Source organism: Cardiocondyla obscurior, linkage group LG21 (assembly GCF_019399895.1).
Source record: "Cardiocondyla obscurior isolate alpha-2009 linkage group LG21, Cobs3.1, whole genome shotgun sequence".
NCBI lineage: Eukaryota > Metazoa > Arthropoda > Insecta > Hymenoptera > Formicidae > Cardiocondyla > Cardiocondyla obscurior.
Window position 1 is genome coordinate 4,168,491 of NC_091884.1, and position 7,500 is coordinate 4,175,990.

Consider the following 7,500-nt stretch of genomic DNA (forward strand, 5'->3'; position numbering starts at 1 on the left):
TCATAAACGCTTTTTGAGAGAACTTAGCTATACTAATACGAGAACTTTGGTCTTCTTTAGATCTTTTCGCTATGTCTTGCCGATATCACAATGTGGTGCCAAGCTCTCGGCGATCGTTTCCGAGGCTGATATGAAGGAATTGGGTGAATACGTGACGAATAGGGGCCCTTTGTATCCGAGGACTCTGCCGTTCGCGTGGTCCGTACGTACCTCCGAGCCGTAAAACAACACGGAGCCTGAGATCTTGACGCGGAGGTGCACCACCGTGCGCCGCAATGGCTAAGTCCGCGCGGCGTCGAAATTTCACCGCCGGCGCCCATATATCGCCGTGCGTTAGACCGTGTGGCCGACCGCCCCGGCCGCTCGGTTCGGTAATGTAAGAGGTGTCGTCGCTGCGGCGACCAGCGCACAACACGATGCACGCGAGCCTTTGGTCACCAGCGTTACGGCGTATGTATAACTGAGCTGGCGAAGCACTGCAGTGCGTACAAAAGTGTCGTTCGCACTAGAACGCTTTTGAGAGAATTAGCTTCAAGGCCACTACGAGAACTTGTCTCTTTGAGATTCGGGCGTCTTGCCGACATTCGGTCAGCTGCTCTTTATACCGTTTCCCTGAGGCCATTTATCTCGAGGATTCTGCCGTTCGTGTGGTCCGGTACGGTACCTGGTTGCAAACAACACGATATTCGAGATCTTGATGCTGGAGGGTAATTCATTGTAGGCTTAAGCGTTAAGTCCGGCAAGTGGCGTCGAAATTTCACCGCCGGCGCCCATATACCGCTGCAGACCAAGGTCGTGCCGACCGTGCCCGGCCGCCCGGTACTGTGGCAGGTGTTCGCCGTTGTGGTGACTCGTGCACAACGACGATACGCGTGAGCCTCGGTCTGGTCGTACTGTAGCGTTACGGCGTATGTATAACCGAGCTTTCATAGCACTGTGCGTACAAAAGTGTCGTCTGCACTTAGAACGCTTTTTTGAGTGAGTATCTTTATTGCGTACATTACGAGAACTTTGTCTCCTTTTTTGAGACTTTTTTCGGGCGTCTTGCCGACATCGGGCCAACGCGCCAAGTTCTCGGCGATCGTTTCGAGGCCGGATAGCGAAGGAATTATGAATACGTGACGAAGAAATCTTTGGTATCTCGAGGACTCCGCCGTTCGTGCGGTCCGTACGTACCTGAGCCGTAAACAACACGGAGCTCGAGATCTTGACGGAGGTAACTACTGCGCGCCGCAGCGGCCAAGTCCGCATGTCGAAATTTCTCACCGCCGGTTCATACCGCCGTGCGCCAGACCGCGTCGCCGACCGCCCGGCCGCTCGGTTCGGTAATTGCAGAGGTGTCGTCGCTGTGGCGACTGCGCACAACACGACGCATGCGAGCTCTCGGTCTGGTCGTACCGTTACTTAAGCGTACGTATATAACCGAGTCTGATAGCTTGACTGCGGTGCGTACAAGGCGTCGCTCGCACTAGAACGCTTTTTGAGAGAATTTAGTTTCGCGCTTACCACGAGAACTTTGGTCTTCTTGAGATCTATGTCTTGTCGACATCTGGGTCAATGTGCGCCAAAGCTTCCCATGATCGCTTCGGGAGGCCGGATAGAATGGCTGAATTGGAAGAATACGTGATGAAGAAATTTTGTATCCCGAGGACTCTGCTGTTCGTGCGGTCCGTACGTACCTCCGAGCCGTAAAACAACACGGAGCTCGGGAGATCTTGGACGCGGAGGTAATTATCAGGTGCCGCAGTGGCTAAGTCCGGTGTATGTCGAAATTTCACCGCTGGCGCCTATACTGCTGCAGCAGCGCGCTCGACCGCCCGGTCACCGGTTCGGCACTGTAAGAGGCGTCGTCGCTGCGCGTGACTGTGCACGGCATGCGAGCCTGGTCTGGTCGTACCGTAGCGTTGGCGGCGCATGTATAACTGAGTCAAGGGAAGCACTGCAGTGTAAGAGTGCGTCGTCTGCACTAGAACGCTTTACAGAGAGAATTTAGTTTCATATTTATTTTCATGAGAACTTTGGTTTTTTGAGATTCGGGCGTCTGGCCGACATCTTCAATAAATGTGTGCGCTGCTCCGGCGATCGCTCTGAGGCCGGATAGCGAAGGAATTGTGAATACTTGACGAAGAAATTTTGTATCTCGGAGGACTCGCCAACCGTGCGGTCCGTACGTACTCTCCGAGTCAGTAAACAACACTGAGCTCGAGATCTTTGATCGTGAGTGTAATTCACCGTGCGCCGTGGGCTGTCCGGCGCGGCGTCGAAATTTCAATGCTGGCGCCTTATATACTGCTGCAGGATCAGTGTCGTGCCGACCGCCCGGTCAGCTCGGTTCGGTACTGTAAGAGGTTATCATGGCGACTCAGCACAACACGATGCACAGTGAGTTTTCCTTTGTCTGGTGTACCGTAGCGTTGCTGGCGTATGTATAATCGAGCTTCGACGAAGCACTGGTAGGCGGCTGGGGTGTGGCAATGTTCAACTAGAACGCTTTTTTGAGAATTTAGCCTCGCGCTTACTTACGAGAACTTTGAGCCCCTTTTTTGAGATCGTTCGCGTGTTACCGACATTCGGCCACAAATGTGCTGTTTCTCCGGCGATCGCGTTTGACACTGTGTCGAAAACGAAGGCGCCAGGTAACTGAGCCGAAACGATACGGAGCTCGAGTACTTTGCCGTTCGAGCTGTCTGTAAGTAACCATTTCGCTGAAAGCAACATCGAGGCTCTGATGACTTATAATAACTGATGTACGACGGTGCTGGGAAGGTCCTCGAGGTGGCGTCGAAATTTCCGCAGGTTTCGCTCATATACCGCCGTGCGCAGACCGTAATGCCGACCGCCCGGCGCCCGGTCTGGTACTCATAAGACAGCATTGCCAATGAGTCGGTGTCGAGAGACCGAATGGCTTATATGGCGCGCATCTTACGTGTTGGGACGCGACGTCCGCTTCCGAGCAAGCGACGTATCATTGCGCTTTACGAACATCAACTCCACGGATACGAGAGTGCCGAGGTTGACGAGATCTCGACGATGTCGTGCCGTTCCGCTTACTTGTAACGCCGCAAAGGAATAATTTTCAACCAGCCTGGCAACTTCACCAGACCGTTGAACGAACAGTGCCCACGACGTCTCAGATCGATCGGTCTAACAGGGCTATGCTAAGCCTTACAAGTCACAGCGGTGAATGAGAACAAAATTTGATCTTTCATACCGCCATGCATATATACGCAAAAGCGCGGTCCGTCGACCGGCCTCGAAAAGTTCCGCGGCATAACGACATCGAACGCGCACGGCCTTTCCTCGCGGAGTGTCCGTAGCAGCGCAGTTGTTCGCACAGCCCACCGGCGCAACCGCGATCGCACACACGAAGCTCCCTGGTTGATCCTGCCAGGTCATATGCGTTTGTCTCAAAGATTGCCATGCATGTCCCAGTGGCTTTAATTGGTGTGAAACTGCCGAATGGCCTATTAAATCAGTTATGGTTCATTAGGATTGTACCCCACATTTACTTGGGATAACTGTATAATTCTGAGTCAATATTAAAAACAGAGTCCGACCAGTGATGAAGGGACGCTTTTATTAGATCAAAAACCAATCGGTGGCGTGCGGATCTCCGTGCGTCCACCGTTTATTTTGGCGACTCTGAATAACTTTGTGCTGATCGTACGGTCCTAGCACCGGCGACGCATCTTTCAAATGTCTGCCTTATCAACTGTCGATGGTAGGTTCTGCGCCTACCATGGTTGTAACGGGTAACGGGGAATCAGGGTTCGATTCCGAGAGGGAGCCTGAGAAACGGCTACCACATCCAAGGAAGGCAGCAGGCGCAAATTACCCACTCCCGGCACGGGGAGGTAGTGACGAAAATAACGATACGGGACTCATCCGAGGCCCCGTAATCGGAATGAGTACACTTTAAATCCTTTAACGAGGATCCATTGAGGGCAAGTCTGGTGCCAGCAGCCGCGGTAATTCCAGCTCCAATAGCGTATATTAAAGTTGTTGCGGTTAAAAAGTTCGTAGTTGAATCTGTGTCGCACACCGTCGGTTCACCGCTCGCGGTGTTTAACTGGCGTGATGTGGGACGTCCTACCGGTGGGCTTAGCCCCGAGAGGGGCCGCCCAAACTAATATCCCGTCGCGGTGCTCTTTACTGAGTGTCGAGTCGGGCCGGTACGTTTACTTTGAACAAATTAGAGTGCTTAAAGCAGGCTATCCTCGCCTGAATACTGCGTGCATGGAATAATGGAATAGGACCTCGGTTCTATTTTGTTGGTTTTCGAAACCCCGAGGTAATGATTAATAGGGACAGATGGGGGCATTCGTATTGCGACGTTAGAGGTGAAATTTTTGGATCGTCGCAAGACGGACAGAAGCGAAAGCATTTGCCAAAAATGTTTTCATTAATCAAGAACGAAAGTTAGAGTTCGAAGGCGATCAGATCGCCCTAGTTCTAACCATAAACGATGCCAGCTAGCGATCCGCCGAAGTTCCTCCGATGACTCGGCGGGCAGCTTCCGGGAAACCAAAGCTTTTGGGTTCCGGGGAAAGTATGGTTGCAAAGCTGAAACTTAAAGGAATTGACGGAAGGGCACCACCAGGAGTGGAGCCTGCGGCTTAATTTGACTCAACACGGGAAACCACACCAGGCCCAGACACCGGAAGGATTGACAGATTGATAGCTCTTTCTTGATTCGGTGGGTGGTGGTGCATGGCCGTTCTTAGTTGGTGGAGCGATTTGTCTGGTTAATTCCGATAACGAACGAGACTCTAGCCTGCTAAATAGGCGTACCTTATGGTATCGAAGGCCCCGGCTTCGGCCGGCGGGTTTTTACTACCAACGTACAAACAAATCTTCTTAGAGGGACAGGCGGCTTCTAGCCGCACGAGATTGAGCAATAACAGGTCTGTGATGCCCTTAGATGTTCTGGGCCGCACGCGCGCTACACTGAAGGAATCAGCGTGTGTTCCCTGGCCGAAAGGCCCGTGTAACCCGCTGAACCTCCTTCGTGCTAGGGATTGGGGCTTGCAATTGTTCCCCATGAACGAGGAATTTCAGTAAGCGCGAGTCATAAGCTCGCGTTGATTACGTCCCTGCCCTTGTACACACCGCCCGTCGCTACTACCGATTGAATGATTTAGTGAGGTCTTCGGACTGGTGCGCGGCAATGCGTCGGCATTGCCGATGTTGCCGGGAAGATGACCAAACTTGATCATTTAGAGGAAGTAAAAGTCGTAACAAGGTTTCCGTAGGTGAACCTGCGGAAGGATCATTAACGTTCCGGAGGTCCTGCTGCTCTGTGTGCACCGTTCTCGTGACGCGCGCGCAGCGGCCGGCGACTGCATGGACGAGGAACCGTACGCGCGCACGGTAACGTGTACTACGTTGCCTGCCGCGATACGGGGCAGACAAGCTAGAACACGACTCTGCGAGTTGTGTCGAGAGTGGCTGAAGGGGCGCAAAATCTAATCGCACGCGAGACATCGCGTCTTCCGAGTCCGCGCCGCCTTCCCACTCCTCGTCGGAGCGTCCGTCGCGAGACGCGACGCTTCGCTCGAGCAAAATTGCGAGATCGAGAGGAGAGAATAGTTTATGCGACGCAACGACCGCGTGCGCGCTCACACGCCGCCAACGGTGGCGTGCTGCGGTGTGCGCCGCATTCGTCGCCGTCGTATAAGAGAGGATTGTCGGTCGGGACGAGTGTGTCGAGATCTCGAGAGCTCAAAGCGAGAGGGGACCCCGGGCATATTGTGGAGAAGAAGAGAGATTCGAGAGTTGTACGCATTGCCGTATTACGCCTTTGCATCTCTCTCTCTCGTTTCCTGCGGAGATTCTCCGACTCTCTGTCTCTCGCGCGCTTCGAACGACCTGTTGCGCGGACCACCGCGCTCAGCGCGCCCCTTAGCCGGGGCTAGCGCGGCCGGTTGGTCTCGTTGTGCGAATCCAGGAGGAGCGCGAAGGTGCATCTATATGCGCGCCCGCTCGCGGATCAGGATCGGTGAGAAGGAGATACTACGGAGGCGCGCTCGCGCGCTGCCTCTATCTCCGCGATTCGGACGCGTTGCGGTGCGCGCGAATGCGCCGCGTACCGGTGGTAACCTATGCTGCCGCGTCGTCGTGCGCGCCGGGCGAGGAGTGGAGAGTGCGACGATTCTCGCCGCTGCTCTTCCTCCGGTCTCAGCGCGCGCGATCGCGCGCGCTGAAGGGTTCGTCGAATATGCTAGTCATTTTCGACCCCGATGGTTTTTCAAAGAGTTCTGCCCCGGCTCTGCTTCGCGAGAGACGCAACCTCTGGTTTTCGCACCGCGCCGACAACCGACGTCTCCTCTCTCTCCATTATTGTGCCGTAGCCCCGTAACAGGCGGCGGTCCGCGCGTGCTCGGACGCGCGGCCAGGCTGATCGAAGGGCCAAAACGAAGAAGACGCACATTGTTGTCTATTCCTTGATAGAGCGTACTTGGTGCGCGAAGGAACGATTACCCTGAACGGTGGATCACTTGGCTCGTGGGTCGATGAAGAACGCAGCTAATTGCGCGTCAACTTGTGAACTGCAGGACACATGAACATCGACATTTCGAACGCACATTGCGGTCCACGGATACAATTCCCGGACCACGCCTGGCTGAGGGTCGTTTTATCGAAGACAAACTGCTTGCGCGCGCCGTTTCGACGGCCGCGTACGAGCGATTCGTTGGACGTTCGCCCGATCGCGGCGGCCGGCGAGAGAGTTATACCCGCATCCACGAGAAAAGAGAAGAGAAGCGAGGAGTCGTCGATGACGCCTTCCCCGGGGTATCAGGCACACTACGCACGCTATCCACGCGGCGAGTTGCTGGATTCCATCAGGGTTTTACGAAGGCTCTCGCGCTCTCTGCGCGCGCTCTCTATACTCGCGGAACGGCGGCGTACTCGCGCCCCCGTTGGGCGTCGTCCGAAATAACGAGGTTTGAGGGTCGAACGAATGAACGACGACCGACCGAAAGATGCGATCGAGAATCGCAGAGAGACGCACGCACGCACACACGCACGGGAGGGAAGGACGTGCGCGGTGGTGATAAACGTGGCGAGCTCTTGCAAGGAGTTTATACGTTATACGTATATACGCGCCGAACGAAAAAGAGTAGATCTGCCTCTCGCGCGCCGCCGCCCGGAGTGAAACAAGCCGACAATTCGTTCGCGCTTGTACTCCCGGAAGGTGGCCTGTGTGCCGCTTGCGGCGCGCGCGGGATCCAAGGCTGATCCACGGAGAAGTAGTTCATAAGGAGCGCGGAGAACCGAGTTTGAGTTTTCTCTCCTTCTTCGAATGAAGATCGGAGAGGAGAATAGAGGCCGCGAGATAATCGCGCGCCTCCTCGTTCTCCTTCTGCACAGAGCGCATATCGTCGCTTTACCGCCGCCAACGCAAAGGAAACTCGAGAGGAGGGATTTTAGAGATATATACGACGAAGCAAAGATACGAGAGAACCTGACCGTATTATAAGAGAGAGAGAGTGGTCGTCG

At 54.6% G+C, this 7,500-nt stretch overlaps 1 non-coding gene across 1 annotated transcript; it reads left to right on the plus strand.

Annotated features, from left to right (window-relative positions):
- The first annotated feature begins 6,477 nt into the window (after nt 1–6,477).
- LOC139110839 (5.8S ribosomal RNA) lies at nt 6,478–6,632 on the plus strand. Its single transcript, XR_011547078.1, has one exon. It is a non-coding gene; the product is annotated as a 5.8S ribosomal RNA (ribosomal RNA).
- The last annotated feature ends 868 nt before the right edge of the window (nt 6,633–7,500 follow it).